The sequence below is a fragment of the Bos taurus genome, chromosome 11 (genome assembly GCF_002263795.3).
Source record: "Bos taurus isolate L1 Dominette 01449 registration number 42190680 breed Hereford chromosome 11, ARS-UCD2.0, whole genome shotgun sequence".
Classification (NCBI taxonomy): Eukaryota; Metazoa; Chordata; class Mammalia; order Artiodactyla; family Bovidae; genus Bos; species Bos taurus.
This window is the reverse complement of record NC_037338.1, coordinates 38,968,435-38,992,805: the sequence shown is the minus strand read 5'-3', so window position 1 is coordinate 38,992,805 and position 24,371 is coordinate 38,968,435. Positions and strand designations below refer to the sequence as shown.

Here is a 24,371-nt window from a genome sequence, read left to right as displayed (position 1 = left end):
TCCTGCATACTTTAAATCACCTCTAGATTATATTACCTAAAACAATGTAAATGCTATGTAAATACGCTTTGCTTCTTGGAACTTTCTGGATTTTTTTTTTTTTCTATCATGGTTGAATCTGAGGATACAAAACACCTATATAGGAAGGATCAACTGTACTTGACTATTTATAGCATAAGTGGTTGGTGGTTGCCTTATTTGAAAAAGTCTCATTGGCTGTTTGTGACTGGGTGTCCTTAGGTTTCATTTTCTTGTATTCAAGTGAATTCACTCTGATTGAGATTTTGGTTAGCTTACCTAGGTGACCAAGGCATCATCTAATGGCCTCCTTATCATAATACTTTTAACAATCCTGATCTTCTTGCCTTTGGGGCAGATACACAAATTATAGAAATTCTCAGTGTCATTCTACTGTCTGTTCTCTTGCCTTCTGAATAAATTTGGAAGCAGAGGTCATATACTACAAAGAGAACTCCCCTAACTGCGAACACAGGGCAGTATGTTTTAGCTTTTAAAAGTACAGGAACTAGAGACTACCCAAGTTCAAGTCCCAATTTCACTACTTACTAGCACTTACTAGGGTAGGTTACTTGGCCTCTCTGTGCCTCGATAAAATGGAGATGATAATATTGGGTTGGCCAAAAAGTTCAGGAAGACCTGAAGAAACTTTTTGGCCAACCCAAACCTATCTGACATACTTATTGGAAGATCAAGTTAACACCTGTATCTGCTACACAGTCAACTGTTCAGTAAATGTTAGCTATTACTAACAAATTTATGTATTTGCCATCCATTCCTTAAAGTCGCAATGTGTCGATAGCATTACATTCTAAATATATTCATATGGTCGTTAAATTTTTTTCTAATAATCCTAAGGATAATCTTCCATGGATTATTAAAACTTTTTTAAAAATTTCTAAACATTTAAAATTAAACATTTTAAAGAAAATTTACTAAAGTCAGACATTTTCTTTAAAATATTTGAGATAAGGACTTCCCTGGTGGTCCAGTGGTTAAGAATGCACCTTTCAATGCAGGAGACATGGGTTCGATCCCTGGGGTTAGGGAACTAAGATGCCACATGCCATGGAGCAACTAAATCCTCACGCCCCAACTACTGAGCCCCACACCACAACTTAGATAGAAGCCCACACGCCACAATGAAGAGCTTGTATACTGCAACCAAAAATTTTAAAAAAAGAGAATTATTTTTTTTTACTATTTGAGACACATTTCTATCTCCCAGATTCCCCCATGAATAAAACTGAATATCAGGTGAATCATTTTTTCATACATTTGCTATCTCAACATTTCTGAGTTTCAAGTTCCTCACAGTATTATTTTAAGTGGCCCAACAGTTCTCTCCATAACTTGAATTTCCTATGCTTCTACCACCACAGATGCAAATAAAATCACCAGTGTTATTTCATCTCATAATTATGTCTACTTGGCCCAGTGAATTCTCATATAAATGCACTAGTCCTAGAGGAAATTATCAATGCCACTGCATAAAAGTCAAACCTGCATGCATATCATGTTCCTTAGAATTAAAATTCTATTCAGAATCCATCTTCAGTGCAATTGTTTAGTGTGAGCATGACAGTGTTTCAAACATTATTTATTTGAAATGTCACTTCTGTGAATCTCCCCTCAAGTCCAGAAAGCCCAAATAATAGGTGCTATCTTCAATAAAAACCACAAAATGTAAGGTGAACCTTCCTGTCAGTGGCACCGGTCATGAAATGGGATGGGACCGCAGATAACATGTCATATTTCCCAATGAGAATGCACTTACAACAGCCCAATTCACAGCAACACAGGGAACCATCACAACTGCCACCTAATTGAAATAACTCATGTAACTGCTGCTTTCATCTGATGAAAATCAGTAGGACAAAGAGCTCTAACACCTTCTTTTTCCTCTTTTTGTTCTAATCTTTATGTCTTTCACAGCTTCTCCTGGCTTTCCTTGATATGATGAACTTCCTCAACTCTTAGTGTCAGTTCCCAAAAATGCCCTTACAGACTCTTGGCTTCCAACCAGCCTGCACTCGGACATACATCACCCAACTTATTACTTGTCCATTAACAATGCCAGAACATAAGAGTCTAAACTATACTTAATACTTATCAAATAATTGCTCCTTGCATTCACCAAAGACAGTTCAAAACTTTTATGGGTATAGTAATTTTCTTCCTGCAATCAATCAATCAAAAAAAAAAAAAAGAAAAGAAAGAAAGAAGGGACCTGGTAGTTTCTCATCTGCATTGTAAACAGAGCAACCATTCAGAGAGAGAAAATGATCAGGCTCTCATAAAGGCAAACTCCTCTTTCTCCCTAATCTTTTGCTCCTAGTAATTAGCAACTTTAGAATGCCTTTACTGGCTGGTACCTTTCAAGCAAAGCCTACTTATTCTTTCAGATTCAGTGTTCAAATCATGTCCTACTCATGACAGTCCTTGCTCATCTTTATCCATTTCTTCATGCAACAAATACTGATTAGGCATATACTCTGGCCCAGGTCTCCAGCCAAGAACTGAGGGGGTATCAGAGCAGAAAATAACAGTTGATGTCCTCTGGGTTCTAGGTCCAGCATTATATCTTTAGAACTATTTGAGTTTGAACCATGACAGTAAGCATATTCTTTCACTTAAACATTACATAGGTGCAGGGACATGGGGGCCATAAAGTATAGAGAGGACATAATCGTAGCTGCTTTTTCTGAGTCCAGCACAGGGGACAGACAGATAAGTAAGGAACTGCAATGCAGGGAGATCAGTTTGTAAAAGACTGGTGTAAGGGGATAAGAAAACACGGAGAAGGATTCTTTTTAGGTTGAGGAGGAAGCCGGAGATGTCTTCACAATGGTAGTACATAAACAAAGGGCAAGCACAGTGTATCCTAATGCAAAAACAAGGCAGACAGACAAGAGGGGACAAAAGTAGGGCAGGGAAGTGGGAGAGAGGCCAGGAAGGAGAGCAGAGGTCAGGGGATGAAGAACCTCTTCCTATCTTCACAATGCCCTTTGACCAGGGCATTGGATGGCCACTGAAAAGTGATAAATGGAAGAAGAACAGACCAGATTTGTGTGATAAGAGATGGGTAAATAACAAGCTAAGAAACTAGTACAATTTAAGAGGACAGTATAATTTTGTAAGTAGCTAATGGGGAGAAAGATAAAATTTTAAACAATATTTGGAAAAATCATGGAAATTAGGACAGAGTTCATACTATGAAAAGTGAAGGAAGAAGGAGATGGATGCAAGAGAAATCTATGTTCCTTGATGATGGGTGCTATGTTTCCTTGATGATGGGTGCTTACCCACTGCAGTATACACCACATAGGAGAGGGTTTCAGTAGAATTTAGCAATTTGATCAATTTGGAAAAAAATCAGGGTGTGGAGAAAAGGGAACCTTCCTGCACTGTTGGTGGGAGTGTACATTGGTACAGCTACTCTGGAAACAGTATGGATATTCCCTAAAAAAAAAACTAAAAATGGAGTTACCATAAGACCCAGCAATCCCACTATTGAGCATCAGTTCAGTTCAGTTGCTCAGTTGTGTTCGACTCTTTGCGACCCCATGAATCGCAGCAGGCCAGGCCTCTCTGTCCATCAACAACTCCTGGAGTTCACTCAAACTCATGTGTATCGAGTAAGTGATGCCAACTAGCCATCTCATCCTCTGTCGTCCCCTTCTCCTCCTGCCCCCAATCCCTCCCAGCATCAGGGTCTTTTCCAATGAGTCAACACTCCGCATGAGGTGGCCAAAGTACTGGAGTTTCAGCTTTAGCATCATTCCTTCCAATGAACACCTTTAGGATGGACTGGTTGGATCTCCTTGCAGTCCAAAGGACTCACAAGAGTCTTCTCCAACACCACAGTTCAAAAGCATCAATTCTTCAGTGCTCTGCTTTCCTCACAGCACAACTCTCACATCCATACATGACCACTGGAAAAACCATAGCTTGACTAGATGGACCTTTGTTGGCTAAGTAATATCTTTGCTTTTTAATATGCTATCTAGGTTGGTCATAACTTTCCCTCCAAGGAGTAAGCGTCTTTTAGTTTCATGGCTGCAGTCACCATCTGCAGTGATTTGGGAGCCCAAAAAAATAAAGTCTGCCACTGCCATTTATTTCCCATGAAGTGATGGGACCAGATGCCATGATCTTTGTTTTCTGAATGTTGAGCTTTAAGCCAACTTTTTCACTCTCCTCTTTCACTTTCATCAACAGGCTTTTCAGTTCCTCTTCACTTTCTGCCATAAGGGTGGTGTCATCTGCATATCTGAGGTTATTGATATTTCTCCCAGCAATCTTGATTCCAGCTTGTGCTTCTTCTAGCCCAGCATTTCTCATGATGTACTCTGCATATAAGTTAAATAAACAGGGTGACAATATACAGCCTTGATGTACTCTACCTATTTGGAACCACTCTGTTGTTTCATGTTTAGTTCTAACTGTTGCTTCCTGACCCGCATACAAGTTTCCCAAGAGGCAGGTCAAGTGGTCTGGTATTCCCATCTCCTTCAGAATTTTCCACAGTTATTGTGACCCACAAAGTTAAAGGCTTTGGCATAGTCAATAAAGCAGAAATAGATGTTTTTCTGGAACTCTCTTGCTTTTTCCATGATCCAATGGATGTTGGTAATTTGATCTCTGGTTCCTCTGCCTTTTCTAAAACCAGTTTGAATATCTGGAAGTTCACTGTTCATGTATTGCTGAAGCCTGGCTTGGAGAATTTTAAGCATTACTTTACTCGCGTATGAGATGACTGCAATTGTGCGGTAGTTTGAGCATTCTTTGGCATTGCCTTTCTTTGAGATTGGAATGAAAACTGACTTTTCCAGTCCTGTGGCCACTGCTGAGTTTTCCAAATTTGCTGGCATATTGACTGTAGCACTTTCACAGCATCATCTTTCAGGATGTGAAATAGCTCAACTGGAATTCCATCACCTCTACTATCTTTGTTCATAGTGATACTTTCTAAGGCCCACTTGACTTCACATTCCAGGATGTCTGGCTCTAGGTGAGTGATCACACCATTGTGATTATCTGGGTCGTGAAGTACTTTTTTGTACATTCTGACAGAATGTGGCCCGCTGGAGAAGGGAATGGCAAACCACTTCAGTATTCTTGCTTTGAGAACCCCATGAACAGTATGAAAAGGCAAAATGATAGGATACTGAAAGAGGAACTCCCCAGGTCAGTAGGTGCCCAATATGCTACAGGAGATCAGGGCAGAAACAACTCCAGAAAGAATGAAGCGATGGAGCCAAAGCAAAAACAATACCCAGTTGTGGATGTGACTGGTGATAGAAGCAAGGTCCGATGCTGTAAAGAGCAATATTGCATAGGAACCTGGAATGTTAGGTCCATGAATTAAGGCAAATTGGAAGTGGTCAAATAGGAGATGGCAAGAGTGAACGTCGACATTCTAGGAAACAGCGAACTAAAACGGACTGGAATGGGTGAATTTAACTCAAATGACCATAATATATACTACTGTGGGCAGGAATCCCTTTGAAGAAATGGAGTAGCCATCATGGTCAACAAAAGAGTCCGAAATGCAGTACTTGGATGCAATCTCAAAAATGTCAGAATGATCTCTGTTCATTTCCAAGGCAAAACATTCAATATCATGGTGATCCAAGCCTATACCTCAACCAGTAATGCTGAAGAAGCTGAAGTTGAATGGTTCTATGAAGACCTACAAGACCTTTTAGAACTAATACCCAAAAAAGATGTCCTTTTCATTATAGGGGACTGGAATGCAAAAGTAGGAAGTCAAGAAATACCTGGAATAATGGGTAAATTTGGTCTTGGAATACAGAATGAAGCAGGGCAAAGGCTAATAGAGTTTTGCCAAGAGAACGCATTGGTCATAGCAAACACCCTCTTCCAACAACACAATAGAAGACTCTACACATGGACATCAGCAGATGGTCAACACCAAAATCAGATTGATTATATTTTTTGCAGCCAAAGATGAAGAAGCTCTATACAGTCAGCAAAAACAAGACTGGGAGCTGACTGTGGCTCAGATCATGAACTCCTCATTGCCAAATTCAGACTTAAGGAAAGTATGGAAAACTACTAGACCATTCAGGCATGACCTAAATCAAATTCCTTATGATATACAGTGGAAGTGAGAAATTTAGGGACTAGATCTGATAGAGTACTTGATGAACAATGGATGGAGGTTTGTGACATTGTACAGGAGACAGGGATCAAGACCATCCCCATGGAAAAGAAATGCAAAAAATCAAAATGGCTGTCTGAGGAGGCCTTACAAATAGCTGTGAAAAGAAGAGAAGCGAAAAGCAAAGGAGAAAAGGAAAGACATTTCCATTTGAATGGAGAGTTCCAAAGAATAGCAAGGAGAGATAAGAAAGCCTTCCTCAGCAATCAATGCAGAGAAATAGAGGAAAACAACAGAGTAGGAAAGACGAGAGATCTCTTCAAGAAAATTAGAGATACATTTCATGTTGAGATACATTAAATCAAAAATACATTAAATGTTCATGAAAGGGAACATTTCATGCAAAGATGAGATCGATAAAGGACAGAAATGGTATGAACCTAATAGAAGCAGAAGATATTAAGAGGTGGCAAGAATACACAGAACTGTACCAAAAAAAATATCTTCACTGCTGAGCATATATCCAGACAAAACTCTAATTCAAAATGATACATGCACTGCCACGTTCACAGCAGCACTATTCACCATAGCCAGACATGGAAACAAAGTATATATATAGTATATATATACATGTGTACACACACACAATGGAATATCACTCAGCCACAAAAAGAACAAAAGAATGCCATTTGCAGCTTTTGGAGCAACACGGATGGACCTAGAGACTGTTATACTGAGTGAAGTCGGACAGAGAAAGACAAGTATCATGATATTACTTATATGTGGGCTTCCCAGGTGGCCTGCTGCTGCTGCCAAATTGCTTCATTCATGTCCGACTCTGTGCAACCCCAAAGACGGCAGCCCACCAGGCTCTGCTGTCCCTGGGATTCTCCAGGCAAGAACACTGGAGTGGGTTGCCATTTCCTTCTCCAATGCATGAACATGAAAAGTAAAAGTGAAGTCGCTCAGTCGTGTCCAACTCTTCGCGCCCCCATGGACTGCAGCCCACCAGGCTCCTCCGTCCATGGGATTTTCCAGGCAAGAGTACTAGAGTAGGGTGCCATTGCTTTCTCCGTCCCAGGTGGCCTAGTGGTAAAGAACTCATCTGCCAGTGCAGGAGACATAAGAGGTGGGTTTGATCTGTGGGTCAGGAAGATCCCCTGCAGGAGGACACGGCAACCCACAGAGAACTCTACTCAATACTCTGAAATGTCCTACATGGGAAAAGAATCTAAAAAAGTGTGTGTGTAACCGATTCACGTTGCTATATGCCTGAAACTAACACAACATTGTACATCAACTATACTCCAATAAAAATTTTTCAAAAAGAAAACAAACCAGCAAAACATTTATCTTAATGGGTCTAAGTCCAGATTAAAAGAACTAAGAAATGGTACAATACAAATAATGAAGAAAGTCATGTCTACTACTAAGATACTGAATAGTAATATCACTTTCAAGTGGTTGAAATTTTAATTTTAAATGGGAAAGAAATTATTGCCTTGGAAGTTTCAACCTCATTCTTTATCTTCAGCCCTACAAGATACATTCAAAAATGCTATAGTACGCTTTGGGGAACCTAGGGTTTACAATCCGACGTAAGCCCCAAATGCCTTGCATGTGCAAATGACTAAACTAAAACGTGAAGGATTTCTTTGAAACTTCAATTATCAGAAATATATTCAATCAGAACTCTCTAAATCCACTAAAGAGTGTGCAGTTTGCAACTGTCAGCATGTCCTATGAGTTAAATACTATAATCTGCATCTCAGAAGACAGTACACCACAGTCACACAAGAAGAATGACGGACACTGAGTGGCCACATTAGCAACATATTGTTCCAGCTTGGAGAGCCCCGAAGAAACTTTGTTTTTCTTTTCTTTTCATCCTCCCTGTTCAATTTTAATCAAGTACTTATCAATTTTGGGTCTCTGTTTCTTTATCTCTAAAATAGCCATAGAAATAGTTCTTACTTCACAGGGTTAATATAAGGATGAAATAAGTCAATATGTATCAAATATTTAGAAAAAGAACATAAATGCCCAGTATTTCCTATTATGTTTTCTTTTAGATGATAAACCTAATCTTATGACAAAAGTTGAAAGTATATTAAGTCTCTGGATTTTATAAGAAACCTGTGACTGGAAAACAAGTAATTATTTCCAGCAGTCTATAAGCTTAACTCCTGGGTCAAGGAGAGAATAGAAAAGAAACCAGCCAGTCCATTCAAAGGGGGCATGACAAGTGGACAGGAAAGGCACTGATCTGGCTCCTCTCTCTAGCTCTGCAAGACACAGAGCACAAATCTTGGTTTCTCCCCTACTCAGGTTATCAGCTTAAATGCACCAATGAAGTCTTATCAATTTCATCTGCCTCACAGGGTTCATATGAGCATCAAATAAAGGAAAAAGAGGGAAATGCAATTTACTAAAACCCTCATTCTCAATTATTATACCAGGCTGGCTGTAGAGAAGGGTACAAAAAGCTTAGAAGAGCTGACATAATGCACGCTAATAAATATAACACACATGCTCACAGTGACTCTAACAGAGATATTTGTAAAAATGAGCTTTATGTTGCAATTATGACATTAGTTTAATATTAGGTTTATGGCAGAAAACAGAGGAAAAAAAGATATCTTTGTATTCAGAAAACATTATCTGAACACATTCACCTCTATCTAGATCTTATTGTCCTTAGCAAATAGTACAAAAGCAAATACATTTCTTCCAAATAGTTTTCCCCCTGCAATCACGTGGTTAGTTTTTCTGGTCCAAATTTCTGAACGCCATGCCCATCTGGAGGTGGGTTGCAGGAAGGAATCTTGTGTGGGCCAAAGCATCACATGCTATTCTCAGTGGGTTTACAATCAGCCTCATTTCTGTCTCTCAGTGTTTCTCAGAAGTCCTTCATTATATTTCACTTCCTCATGCCTATCTAGGTATCTACTGCCCTAGGAAAACAGTCTTCATCCAATGGTGCAGGTCTGTTTATGGTCTTTTAAACTCTATCTTTTGTTTAAGTCTTTCTTTGTGCAGAAAATGTCCATCTCTTGTCTCAGAACCTAAAAAAAATTCAAATTCCACATTGCCTATAAAGTTTTTCCCAACACCCAAACACCATTTCCAATGGCCTTTCCCTTTCTTGCTTGCTATTCACTTGGTGTTCATCACATCTTGTCCAAAAACTCATTCAGCTGGATACCCCGTGTTTCAGAATAATGCCTCAAGAAATTCAGCTTGGAAAGTAAGGCCAAAGAAGCTACATTTAATGGCACCTTAGGGGATTCTTTCTCGGGTGATAGGAAGGCAACACTCAGAGGAAGTCCTGCCACTAATTCATCCCACGAAAGAACTCTGCACACACTCACACACAAATATACACATTTAGCTAACTGAGTAATTTGATTTGCCTCATAAATACTTTCATGACATTTTATTATTTCAGTAAAAGCAGTATCCAAAGTGTAGAGGTTGACTTCTTTCACATTTTCTGGTACAAAAACTTATTTTATGCAACTTGAACAGATTAAAAAATAGTCGGGGGGGGGGGGGTTGAATATTACTGTTTCCATTCATTGCTGCTTATAAAATAAAGCCAGAGTTTCAAAACCTGTATTACTTAGATGATAATGTAGACTAAAATTCACAGTTTGTAGGAAAAAATTAATGTGATTAAATGTGACTCAAAACATAAACTCTTAATGTAAGATTCACTGTCTTTCCAAGGCAACCAACACAAATGCAATTGCACTAGGAGAAAACATCATTCCAGATTCGAGACGACAAGAGCAGGCCAGCCCATGCACACTGACCAGAGTGCCTCATACTGCCACCTACTTTTACATCAGGTTATCTGTAACTACTTTGGAATGCTTCCTTAAATCCTCTGGGAAAAAAAAAAAGACTATAACTGAGTTTACAAACAGAAAAGTACTCCATCCTTGAAAATTCAGGCAGTAGCGTGCTAGAGTGACCCTTGTTTTCTGCATCTACAGTCTCTTCCACCCAACTAAGACACACTGATCCTGTTCTAGGGGTCTCTCTTCCCCCGACCAAGCTCAGCCTCAATCCGAGGTGACTAAATCTGCCATTACAGTAGGGGGAGGGGGAGAAGGGATTGCTGGGGAACTCTAAGTCAACTCACTAACAGATCCATCATTATATTATACTTGCTGATCAGTCACTTCAGTCGCTCAGTAACGTCCAACTCTTTGAGACCCCATGGACTGCAGCACGCCAGGCCTCCCTGTCCATCACCAACTCCCGGAGTTTACCCAAACTCATGTTCAGTAAGTCAGTGATGCCATCCAACCATCTCATCCTCTGTCCCCCTTCTCCTCCCGCCTTCAATCTTTCCCAGCATCAGGGTCTTTTCAAATGAGTCTGATAGATACACCACCTGAATCTATTTTCAGCATCAGGAAAAAGTGCTTTCTATGTTTACCTGTTCAACAAATATTTATTTAGAACCTACTTTGTATAACATATGGTATTTAATTTCAAGAGTCTTATGGTCTAGACACAAAAGTCAAACTCCAAACTCTACCAATCTCTTCCCCAAAGAAGCATGTCCTGTCCTTCATCCCCTAATATCTCATTCTGTGTCTTGATAACTTGTCCAGCAGCCAGCTCCTTCAGGTCCAGGGTCCATGGAATCCTTTCTGTGAATCTCAGTCACCATGGAGGAGCCTGGTCAGCCTGGATCCACATGAACTATCTGTCTCTGAATGCTGGCAGCTCCCAGGGCCACCACTAATACCTCTTTATGTCTCCAGGTGCCTCTTACCTGCCATCATTCTCTCCAGATACAGTACTCCCTTATTCCCCAGAATAGGGCCTGTTGAATGTGCCAAAGGTCAAGTCTCCTGGCCAGCTGCTCATCCCGTTCAGTTTTTCCCAAACTAGTAAAGTTCACTCTCCAAGTCCCCATTTTGCCTTTATAGTCACTGCACCTGGGACATCTAAGAAATGGGTCCCCGTTGTACTCGGACCTGAAGTGAACCACTGTCGGTCTTTAGTTAGCAAAAACCCACTTCCCAGCCCCGCATCAAACACCTTGATCCAGCTGTAAAAAGCGATGGGGTGGGGATGAAAGCTGATTTCATGAGGACAACGGCAGGGATTTGCAGCTAATATTACTTCAGGGAGCTAATTCGGTCTGTCTTTTTGCTTACAACGAGCTGTTCCTCACCCTGCTCAGTTTCTTGAATCAGGACAAGTGTTCACCAGCCACCATCCTTTCCCATCTCCACAGCAGCTGGAATCTCCTCTTCCAAGTCAGACAGACTGCAGCTGACCACCCTCCACTCCCAGCATTTTCTTTCCCGTGTTCATGCTGCTCATCCAACAACCAGCCCACTTGCCAGGAAATGTGTTTCCAGTGGCAAAGCAAGGAAACAAAAGGCCTCTGGGCTCCAAAATAGAGAAGAGCCTTGCGCTCCCAGGCAGACATTGAGAATCTTAATTCTAGACTGCAGCCGGATGCACCCAGGCAAGGACATTAGAAAAGACTAATCAAGGAAGAAATCAGCAGGGGGCATCCATGCAGTGGATGGCTGACAGCACTCAGCTCAGCACAGCCAAGACTAATAGCCTCCTTACATCCTTCCTGCCCATTAAATATGCCCTGAAAACAAGCTACCCAAGAATACTGCTGCAGTTATCACAGTTACCAAATTGGCAGGCCATCTTCTCTAAGTGCACTAGGCCAAGAGCTGAGGATTTCCTGTGCACCCTTCTCTCTTTCAGATGGAGTGCAGTTATAAGAGGAGTGAGAGCAGAGGTGTCACGATAAATAATGCATGAGAACTACAGGTGCAGGAAGCTTTATTCAGACCTGCCAGGCTAATGCATGCCTAAGCACTGCTCTGCACCACCCGCCCCCCCAGCATTTGCTACAATGTGACTGGATTTGCTACTCTGTGTGTCCACAATGGTAATCAAAATGACAGAGTTGAGGAAGGATCAGTACCTTTGATCTGGTCCTTACCCTCCCTCCAGCTGCTCTGTCCACTCTGCTCTGCAATCCTCTCCCATCTAGACCTTTGCAATTTGCCTAGCTAATAAAATCACAGCATTTCCAAGGCCACAAAAGTAAACAGAACTAATGTGTGTGGTTAAATACTCTTTATTAGTAAGCCCACAAATTTCTAACCTTGCAGAGCTTTATTTGCAATTAAATTAGCTACCGTTCCTTATTTCCAATTGTTCTCTACTCTTTAGATTGGTGATGTCACCATGAACCATTCAAGTGACTGCTTGGACTTCAGTTGTCCTAGAAAGAGTGGAAGAAAATCTAAAAATGGAAAGGTGTAGTGGGCTCCAAAGATACCTTCAACTCATCAAATCCTTAGGATTTGATATCACATATATTAAAAGACCTGAAGGAGGGCATGGCAACCCACTCCAGTATTCTTGCCTGGAGAATTCCCATGAACAGAGGAGCCCAACAAGCAACAGTCATGGGGTCACAAAGAGTCAGACATGACCGAGCGACTAAGCACACACACTTACATATTAAAAAAATATTCCTCAAACATTTCTGAATTCAGCTGGGCAGAAACAGAAGTAAGGATCTAACTACTTACTGAAAGCATTAACATGCACCTTTAACCAACTGAGGAACAATATCACTTTTTCTCCACAATGCAGACTACCATGTGGTTGAAATGAAGACTCCTGCATTTAGGAGACTCCAGGATCTGAAATGCCATGATGTTTCCTATCTATGCAGGCATCTGACTGGAACTTCACACACCGGAACCCTCACTTCTGTAATTACCTCTGTATAGAACACAGAGCATTGGATATTACTTCAGTCTTGCATATTCTCTCTCCTGCTGCCATTTCTCAACCAGGACTATTAAGTCAACTTCCGATTATCCCCAAACAGCACAGGTTGCCATTTAGCAAATGCATCCACAAACAAGGAATCATCATGTTTCAACATAACATCAACCCCAGGAAGGTTCCATCGCTGTGCAAGACGACTCCAGAGTTTGGAGCATGACCTTGTAAATTTCTGTGGCCCTGTATGGAATGGCACAGCCTGGGAATCATAGCTAACCCTTTCCCAGAGTGACTACGTAGCTGATAGCAGATCACAGAGATTTAAACTTGGAACAGGTTGAAAGGTACCACCATTTCACAGACTTCTTTTTTTTTAAATAAACAACCCTAAATACTGCCAATGGTTGGTGCCAAGCTCTGTCTGCCAAGTGCCACCCAATTTGGCCAAACGGCTAAGGAAGAATGCAGCTCTGGACCCAGTTCAATGTACTGACACCCAAGGCCCCAAAAGCATTTCAGGAGGCAAGCTCCGACACGTACCTGAATTTAGTGAGAAAACATTTCCTACCATCAACACTATTGGAATTGACTGAGAATGGGGCATACCCTTGGTCCTTGGGGACCTCAGTGTAACACAGAAAACCTACCAATGAGGAACCACTTTCCTTGGCCCTGCACTGTGATTCCATTTGAAATGTATCAGCATTTAGTTGATTAACTCTCCCTTATTATGTAGCTACCTCACAAATGCCATAACTCTTGGCCCTAAAACTTGAACAACCACACACGCATGCTTTAGAAACAGAAAAATGTACATATGTCACATAAAGGTCACATAATGGAAAACACAGACAAGTACAAAGACTGGGGTCCAAAAAAGCTAGAAGAAAGGCATTGCCTCTCTGTTGTCCTGAATATGTTTCCCGAACTCATCCATATTCCACTTAACATACTGATAAGAATTCAGTTCAATGAAGCAGTGTGGCTTGGCTTGCTTCTCATTCCCCTGATCATTTTAGTGCCATTGTGGGAAGCATTTGTAATGTGCTTACAGATACATGCCCCCACCTCTCAACAAATAAGTATTTCCTCAGTAAATCCCACTGAGAATGCACTCCAGAAAAAGCAGTGCTTGCAAAACATCTCATGTTCATTTTTCAGAATTCAGAATGAAGTGACTAACCCCTGATATACAATAAAAATGATTAAATGCAAACACTACCAAGCCTCCATAATAAATATTTTATATATTAATACATTTTCAAAAGTCTTATATCATTTTTACAGCTTTGGTACAGCATTATTCTATTTTAGTACATGCAATGAAATAATCTTTCATGAAAAAAGTTGGATTTTCCAGTCCATTTTAAATAAGCCAATGGATAATTATTGTGTTATTAATTTGCTATGTAAATTGTTTAAACTGTTCTTTCCTCTTTCCATTATTAGAGATGGTTGAATCCTTCCCAAGGAAAATGGAAAATTCTTCCCAAGGCAAACTGTTTCCTCCCTCACATTCAAGACATATCATCCAGGTGCTCTCTCCTATGATTTTTTACAAAACAAGTCATAAACTCAGTGAGAAGCACTGAGTATAATGCCTGCTTAATGCTCATTCAATGTCAAAATCCGCTAACATTCCCTTCTCTACTCCAGAAGCCACCACCTTGCTTAGGCGAAAATAGTGGGTAGAGACCACTTGATGCTTCCACAGAGTAATAATAGATGCCTGGTGATGCTGCCTTCTCCTCCGACAGGCTTAGGTGTGCTTCAGTAGTCTCCATTCCTTGGACCTAGAGATTATCCTGCTAAGCGAAGTAAGCCAGACAGAGAAAGAAAAATATCTTATGATATCGTTTATATATGGAATCAAAAAAAAAAAGCAAAATTCAATGATATAAATGAACCTATATACAAAGCAGAAATAGATCCACAGACACAGAAAAGATATCTGTAGTTACCAAGGGAGAAAGGTGAGAGAGGGATAAATAAGGAGTTTGGGATTAATAGATACACACTAGGACATATAAAATAGATAACCAACAAGGACCCACTGCATAGCACAAGTATACTCAATATTTATTAATAACCCATAAATCACTATATTGTATACCAAAATTAACACAACAGTGTAAATCAACCACACTTTAGCAATAAAAAGGTCCCTATTCCTTGTTTTCATTTGCTGTTTATGGAAAAGGGAAAGAAGAAAACTACCACATTCCAGGGACTCCTCAGTAGGTATGATAAACAGTTTTTATAACATCCTGGCACAGTTTAGCAATAGATCATTTTCTAAAACAAGGGACACACCTTTTATGCAGGTGCTATGATGGTAGCCAGGGAGGCACACACATGGCCGTGAGACACATTTAGAAGCTTCTGTTAAGTGGGAAATATTAAGGAAGAGAATCAAAAGAGGCAATGAGAGCTATACCCATGAGATTCTGTCAGTGTGCTAAAGTTCCTGACGTTATTTTCACATAGAAGAAAGGAAAATTGCTTCCTGTAGATTTCACATTTTAAAAACTGACTTCTTTTTTCATTTTCAGGGCTGCCTGCCTCCCGTCTCCTTATCATATATGTAAGAAAGATGTCAACACTTTACTGACTTAATTGGAAAGTAGTAGAAAACCCTGTCAGCTAAATTTGCAGAATCCTGACCCAGAAATCCTCAGGCTCACAGCACGTGGGCAGCCACCTAAGTGGCTTGGCACCTCCCCCTCTCACCAGGCCTGTGCCTGAAGCTAGAAGCTACCAGGTGTGGGCGGGAGAGGGATTCCCCCAGGCACAGCCTTCTCATTCTATCCCCCAAAGATTTTCCTGACATTAGATAATGATGCTAAAGCTCCTGGGAAGAAGTCACTACACAGACCTTCTTAATTTGGACAGAGATGATCTGGAATGCTGGAGTAGCAGCAGAGGACCCCTCCTCAGAGAGAGGGGTCACTTCTCTTTAGTGGAGCCAGGCACCACTATCCACTCTGAATGCCACCCTCTGAGGACCCTTAGGATGGACTTCAGTAGCATCCTTTCAGAAAGAGGTCAACCTCCTTCCCACTAATCATATGTAGGCTGAGTTTCCAGATCACAAAGACAGAAGAGTGAACAGCATGCTAGTAATCAGCTAGACTCACAGCACAGCCCGTAAGCAAAGTCTGGCCCTTTGTAAAGAAACCTACCCATCCTGGAAGATGACAGATTAATAAACACAAAGGAAACCTTGATTTTGATCTTACTACACAAAAGAAAATAAAATTTAGGATAAAGTTCAGAAATAATGATCTAATGCTCTTAAAAACAAGTGTGAGGGAAAAATAAATAATAAACACACAGGCTTCCCTGGTGGCTCAGACAGTAAAGAATCTCTGCAATGCAGGAGACTTGGGTTTGATCCCTGGGTCCGGAAGATGCCCTGGAGAAGGGAGTGGCCAACCCACTCCAGTATTCTTGCCTGGAGAATTCTATGGACAGAGGAGCCTGGTGGTCCATGGAGTCGCAAAAGAGTCGGACACGACTGAACAACTAACATGCTTGTCAAATTAACTTCTTTATTGAAGCTGTGAGACTATTTTTAGTGGGTGAAATTTAGGTAGCTGTTTGACTTATTAAAAAAAGAAAGAAAAACACTGGTCAGTGAAAAAGATCTGGGCAGAAAAAAATGTAATATTTGGGGCATATTCCTTCAGCAATCTGGATGCTATAAATACAATGTTTGAATCTAATACTCTTATCAGGTAATGCATATAGTTCAATGACTCAAGTTTCTGCTATCACACGTTTAGTCTTCATGACCAGCAAAACCACTGCTGGAATTTTTACTACTATTAACACCACCAACCCATTCTGAGAATTTTGGGTACCTAGCAACGGGAGATCAGAGAAGGCGATGGCACCCCACTCCAGTGTTCTTGCCTGGAGAATCCCAGGGACAGGGGAGCCTGGTGGGCTGCCATCTATGGGCTTGCACAGAGTCGGGCACGACTGAAGTGACTTAGCAGCAGCAGCAGCAGCAGCGATGGGAGGTACTGGCCTTGGGAACCACCACATACTTCCTCACAGCTAAAGCTCTTTTCAAAGCAGCCAATCTCATATTAGACTTAGGGTCTTCTTTTGTCAACAGAGGTATAGTTGATTTGAAAGGGAAAGTTTTAGTCACTTAGTTGTGTCTGACTCTATGCAACCCCATGGGCTGTAGCCCACCAGGCTCCTCTGTGCATTGAAATCTCCAGGCAAGAATACTGGATTGTAGTTGATTTACAATGTTATGTTAGTCTCTATATATAGAAAAGTGATTCAGTTACATTATAGGTTTTCAGATTCTTTTATATTATAGGTTATCACAGGATACTGGATATAGTTCCCTGTACCATACAGTAGGGCCTTATTGTTTATCTGTTATCCCAAGCTCCTAATTTATCCCTCCCACCACCTCATCCCTCCCCCACCTTTTCTTCTTTGGTAACCATAAGTTTGTTCGCTGTGTCTTTGAAGACTTAGAATCTTAAGTGTGAAGTTTCTAGAAGTCCTCCCCTCCAGCTCAGCAACCTGGAAACACTATCTTCTTTTCAATCCCCAAATTCTGATGCTGCTTAGGTAAGGGTTTTATCTGTCATTGCCAGTCAGTCGCTATATGATTACAGACCAAGTGACTGAAAATGATGTGAATCCTCAATTCTGAAATTTTGCCAGTAGTCATGTATGGATGTCAGAGTTGGACCATAAAGAGGGCTGAGCGCCAAAGAACTGATGCTTCCAAATTGTAGTGCTGAAGACTCTTGAGAGTCCTTTGGACTGCAAGGAGATCGAACCAGTCAATACTAAAGGAAATCAACCCCAAATATTCATTGGAAGTACTGATGCTGAAGCTGAAGCGCCAATACTTTGGCCACCTGATGTGAAGAGGCAACTCACTGGAAAAGATCCTGATGCTGGAAAGACTGAGGGCAGGAGGAGAAGGTGGTGAGACAGAGGATGAGACAGTTGGATGGCATCACTGACTCAATGGAATTGAGTCTGAGCAAACTCCAGGAGAAAGTGAAGGACAGGGAAGCCTGGCATGCTACAGTCCATAGAGTCGCAAAGAGTCGGACACAACTTAGCAACTCAACAACAAGAACAACAGTTCTGAAAAGAGTTATCTGATTAGGATGAACAAGAAGATAAACTAATTCCAAGATGCCACTTCCAAACTAAGAATATCACTGACTAGATAACACTACTGTAACCATTCCTACAGAACGAAAAGCCAACACCATGAGCTGGAAAACTGACTTGTAAGTCCCATCTATGGTATGCCTTTGGCTTTTCTCTTCATACAGTCCTCCAGCGTAGAACATTCCAACTGGGATAGCTAGTAGGCAGCAAATAGGTCATTAATAGGCCACAGACACTGATCACCTCACTGACTGGAGCATCCATCCAGTGCCCAAGGGGCTGGAGTCCTGAATCTGTGCTTCTCCAGCCTGGTCCATTCACTCCACTGTGCTGTACAAGGGCTCTCATTTTCTATGTGTGCCATGACATGACAAGGCTGAGTATGTTATATTCTTTCATCTGGGCTTCACAGGATTATTTCGCTTTAAAATATCCAGAAATTTACACCTACATAGGTATGCACATTACTTCATTTTTAGCTTCTTTTTATAAACGATCTCATCAATGTTAGCCATGATGGGATGGGCTGGGATGGCACTAAGCCAGGGACCAAAATCCACAATGCCTCTGTGGTCCCTTTGGAAGATACAGGTATAAATGCCATGTCCAAAGGAACTGTGCACTCCTGTAGACCCCTGGTAACCCAGAACAGATCACGTGCAATATTTTTCATTATTTACCTAGGTTTGAGGCAGTTACAATGGCACCCCACTCCAGTACTCTTGCCTGGAAAGTCCCATGGACAGAGGAGCCTGGTGGCTGCAGTCCATGGGGTCGCTAAGAGTCGGACACGACTGAGCGACTTCACTTTCACTTTTCACTTTCATGTATTGGAGAAGGAAATGGCAACCCACTCCAGTGTTCTTGCCTGGAGAATCCCAGGAACGGGGGAGCCTGGTGGGCTGCCATCTATGGGGTCACACAGAGTCGGACACGACTGAAGCAACTTAGCAGCAGAGGCAGTTACAAGTGACCTACAACATTAAAAGCAGGCCAGACTAATTTCATGTCCCACGTGTACGCGTGCTTAGTTGCTTCAGTTGTGTCTGAGACTGTGCAACCCTATGGACTGTAGCCTGCTGGGCTCCTCTGTCCATGGGATTCTCTAGGCAAGAATACTGGAGTGGGTTGCCATGCCCTCCTCCAGGGATCTTCCAGACCAAGGGATCGAACTTGTGTCTCTTAAGTCTCCTGCATTGTAGGCGGGTTCTTTACCATTAGCATCACCTGGGAAGCCTCCATTATCCTGCAAAGCTCCAACCACACTGGGCTCTGATGGCTCCTCAAATGTCCTTTCTTACTTCAGAACCTTTGTACCTATTGTCCCTCTGAACTCCCAAATTTTCACAGAAATAGCATCTTTTCATCTTCTAAGTTTCAGTTTAAACATCACCTACCCAGGGAGGCCTTCTCTAAGCACCCTAGCCAGGGTAGCCCCCACCGTCATATTCTCTAAGAGCCACAGTCCATGACTTCACAGCCATCACTACCAGCTCTTTTCATTATCTTCTGATGCGTTCCATTGTCTATTGATGTGTTCTTCCAACCTCTCTCTCACTAATACCCTGTCACCAAGGCCCAGTTCAGTGCCTGCCTCACAGTGGAGGCTCCACCAGCACTTAAATGACGAGTAAGTGAAGACATGAGCCACAATATGGCTGGATCCACCTATGTATATTTTGTTTTTGAGCCTCTACTCAAAGATTAAGACATCAAGATTCTCTCACTGTTCTATTTGTATTCTTTGTTACTTGTCTCTGAAATACATTTAATTTTCCCAAGATCAGAGTCTCCCAATTTATCATCGGTTGTACTAATAAGGACTAGCATACAACCCACACAACATAGTTTCTGTAAATCATCTCCCATCCCCCAAATAGAGTTACAGGATCAAATGAATCTGGGCAACATGCCACATTTCTTTTTTTTTTTTTTTTGCCTTGGAAATTCACAATGCACATTAACATATTAAAAGCTCCAGAAGAATTTCAGTAAAGAAGCCTGGTTATCCTCATTTAACCACAGCTTTAAGATGTTCCACACTTGTTTGACAACAGCACCAGTTTTTCTACCGGCACCAATGAACATCCGTAAGAACTAGCATTTCACAGAATACCAGGGAAACAATTTTAGTCGTGTCCGACTCTTTGCGCCCCTATGGACTGCAGCCCACCAGGCTCCTCTGTCCATGGGATTCTCCAGGCCAGAATCCTGGAGTGGGTTGCCATTTCCTTCTCCAATATGAATACACAGAAGATGCCAAATGTAATTTTCTTAGGAGACATTTGCCAAATTCAAGGTAAATATGTATTGGTGCTATAAACTTGAAACAATGAAAAAGATAGTTAAAAGTCAACGATCCACAGGAAGCTCAACCTGGTACTCTGGGCTGTGACAACCTAGAGGTGTGGGATGGGGTGGGAAGTGGGAGGGAGGTTCAAGAGGGATGGAACATATGTATACCTATGGCTGATTCATGCTGGTGTATGGCAGAAACCAACATAACATTATAAAGCAGTTATCCTTCAATCAAAAATAAATTTTTAAAAAGTCAGTGATCTATAGACCAGAGGTTAATTACATGATTTCAGAATTATGTACACTATTTCCTTTTCCTGTTTGTCTTCTGGATAGTTAAACAATAACCATTAGTGATGTTAACTATCGAGTTCAAACTAAAGCCGAGTAAGCCTGGAAGAGTTAAAGAGCAAAAATTCACCATAAACACAAAGAGAATTCATTGCTCTCATTCACCATTACTGAGAGGCAAAGAGTCAGGCATGTCGAATCATAAACACGGGAAATGGCAAAAAGCTATTCTCTTGCCCTGTGCTCCACAAACAATGACTCTTCTGAAGGCCCCCTTCTAGCAAAACCAGGAAAAAGGCACACTGAAAAAAGTAGAGATGTCGTGTTAGTATTGGCAAAAAGTTACACCTTCAGCATTCACATAAATGATGTAGTTAATAATTCAGAACCAAAACAGCTAGAATGACAGATAATGGATTAAATTTAAGACTGATCTCTCTGAGTGACTATAGACAGAGAGACTGAGAACTCACTACAACTGAAATGTCAGCACTGATGTAAGAAAAGAGGAGGGAATTGGAGAAGGATGTGACCCACAGTAGTACAGTACGGAGAACCAGGTCACAGCAGGAAAAGATAGTTGAGTCAGAACCAGGACCATCACTACCCCAACTCTTCTGGGATAGGGTCTGACTGAGACTCTAGGGCCAGAATAAGCTCTTCAACTTGATCTGTGCAAAGAAGATGGTGGCGGGACAACTGAGAGGGCCCTTTAAGATCTGGTGTGGGTCCATCTCTCCAGCTCCATCTCTCAGTGTCCCCTACTGTCACTTCTGCCTTAACTGTTTTGGACTCTACATTCTAAGCAATGAAGCAGTTTCCCAAGCATGCCACTGTCTCTCAGGCTGCTCCCTAAAAAACAAAAAAATAAATAAAAAATAAAAATGTTCATTCTAAAAAATAAATAAATAAAATAAAATGTATATGAAAAGCAGAAGTCCTAGAATGACCAAAATAAACAATCTCAAAAAAAAAAACACCTTAAAAAGTCTGAGTTAACTGAGTCTCCCAGGGCTCACATAATTATATCAGAATAGCTATAATTAAGCTGTTGATGGGAGAATCCCGTGGACAGAGGAGCCTGGTGGGCTACAGTCCACGGGGTTCATACAGAGTCAGACACAGCTGAAGCAACTTAGCATACATGAAAGCATGCTGCCTAGTCTATTTACATGACAATTTATTGTCATGCTTATCCTCAGTGTCTGTCACAATGAACAGTAAACAGTAATACGTACACGTAGAAAGAATACATGAAAAAAATCTATGCAAAAAGAGAGACAAGGAGTGATAATGTGAAACTGAATTCAGCCAATAATCAGAAATCATGGGTCCCGGTGCCTACTGACTTATGAATCTATATACTTCCATTGAACATGCTGACGGCAGCTTAAGCAACTCTGCCTGTACTGTAACCGGGAAACCTGGTCTGCCTCCCAGACTCCCCAGTCCCCTCTCATCTCTGCTAACACTGTTGAGTCACTCACTGTCATGTCAGTGAATCCATCAGAAACTAAAGGGTCACCATATATGGGGCACAAGTTTCTCTGCACACTGGTCTTTAGAAATAATCATCACTTTTTCACTAGAGAGCAAATGCCATGCTCCCCTCCTCAAGTCATTTGAACTATTAACATAGACACTGAACTACATATTTGCAAGGTTCATTGATTAGGAAAACGGTGTTAATTGTGGTGCTCTGGTTTCAGAATCTACAATTTCATCGCCATCAATTTTTTTTTTAAATATTGATTTGAATTCAGCAATGGTAGGGAGAAGCAGAAACAGGGCCCCAGGAGATGAAATGTATTTCTCTAGTGGTGTGCTCTAAAATACACCACTGAACTTAGTTCTCAAAATGTCATTTTCATGCCAAATTAAAGGTAAACATAATTATGTGTAATACATCAAAAGTGCCTAATTAAAACATTCTTTGAGGCTAAAATATGCATACAGACATAACCAATTCTAACTTATTTCCTAATAATTTCATTATTTATTGAAAAGTATCAGTCAAAAAACATTAAACTGGTTTGTGTTTATAATAAGAGCTTAAAAACTGGCAGCGGTTCTCATCATAATTCATTCCTGGTTTCTTGCTTTGTGAAATCTATAAGCTCCTGATTATTTTGATTTTAAAAGGGGAAGAAAACAACAAAAGGAAATTTTAGGTACGGAGAGGCGGTTAGTGAAGATAAACCCTGGTGAGTCATGTTGAGTTTGCTTCAAATAAAAATGCTAGAATTGTGACCAGATATAAAACTATTCATCACACTAATATAAAGGCCTCTGTCTTCCTCAGTCCACCCATCCCTCCGCAACGAATAATGACTATAGCATCAGTGATCCCTTTCAGCAGTGGGGAGGGAATTGTCAATCAGCTCCCAAGCATCGTATTCAGAGGTGAGGCTGTCTGCCAACTCTGGAAAGCAAGGAGACAGGTCCTAAGGCTTCCCCAGAGAGCCTCTTCCATGATTCATGGCAGTTCTTTGGGGAAGAGGAAAAACCTGAAGATAACAGAGAAGGAACTTAAGAGGCCTAAAGCCCTGCTCCAAATTGGGAAGAAAAGGTCACACTCCCCAAAGTAGTTCACATTTATATGCACAGAATGTTGCATGCTGGGGCTACCAGGTCCCATTGCTTAAAATCAGGCAAACAGTGAAAAGGGAAAGAATTCAAAAAGGGTAAAGGTGAGAAAATAAAAGAGAAATAGCAGACCTGGAGCCAAGAAAAAAGACCCACATAAATACTGGGTCTGAAAGGCTGAGCCTGACATATTAATGTATCTGGTAGACAAAGAATGCAAGAAGACAGAGAATCAGTCATTTAACTTTAATATGTATCCAACAGACAACGTTCAGTTCAGTTCAGTCGCTCAGTCGTGTCCGACTCTTTGTGACCCCATGAATAGCAGCATGCCAGACCTCCCTGTCCATCACCAACTCCCAGAGTTCACTCAAACTCATGTCCATCAAGTCGGTAATGCCATCCAGCCATCTCATCCTCTGTCATCCCCTTCTCCTCCTGCCCCCAATCCCTCCCAGCATCAGGGTCTTTTCCAATGAGTCATCTCTTTGTATGAGATGGCCAAAGTATTGGAGTTTCAGCTTTCTTCTACTTTTAGTCCTGACACAGTAATTGAAACTGGCCTTGTCGTCCTGGCATAAACAACTAAAAAGTTGGATGGAATATTAACAACCATTTTCAGAAACTAGACAACAGGCAGTGGAAAATCTTTGAGAGGAGGGAAAACTAACAAAGTCTGTAGATCTCCCACAGGTCCCTGATCAAGGGCTGGGCTGTACAAGGGAAGAGAGAGACCCTGGAAGTCCAAAATAAATGAACATTCCAAGTGTTACACTAACATGAACAAACACTGGAGTTCAGCTGTAGCCAGAATAGAGAGACCTCATCACACAACTTAGCCTTCATTTAAGACCAGACAATGGCTACACTTTGGAAAAGCACCACACCCTAAGGAAAGGTCATCCCATAACACTAAAAAATTAGTAAGGACTTTAGAGATCTGCTCAGCACTATCAACTCATGAACATTTAGAAATGGCTACATCCAGCAATGTCAGAATTCACATTCTTCTCAATTACAAATGGGTTACTCAAGAAAGAGCAATAAAAATCATATTATAGAATATGATATAGAGAAACAAGGGATATATTAGAAATCAAGA

At 41.2% G+C, this 24,371-nt stretch overlaps 1 protein-coding gene across 9 annotated transcripts in view; it reads right to left on the bottom strand.

The window, feature by feature from the left end:
* CCDC85A (coiled-coil domain containing 85A) overlaps positions 1-24,371 on the bottom strand; it is a 226,278-nt gene that overhangs the window by 83,016 nt on the left and 118,891 nt on the right. The gene's annotated exons all lie outside the window — the stretch shown is intronic.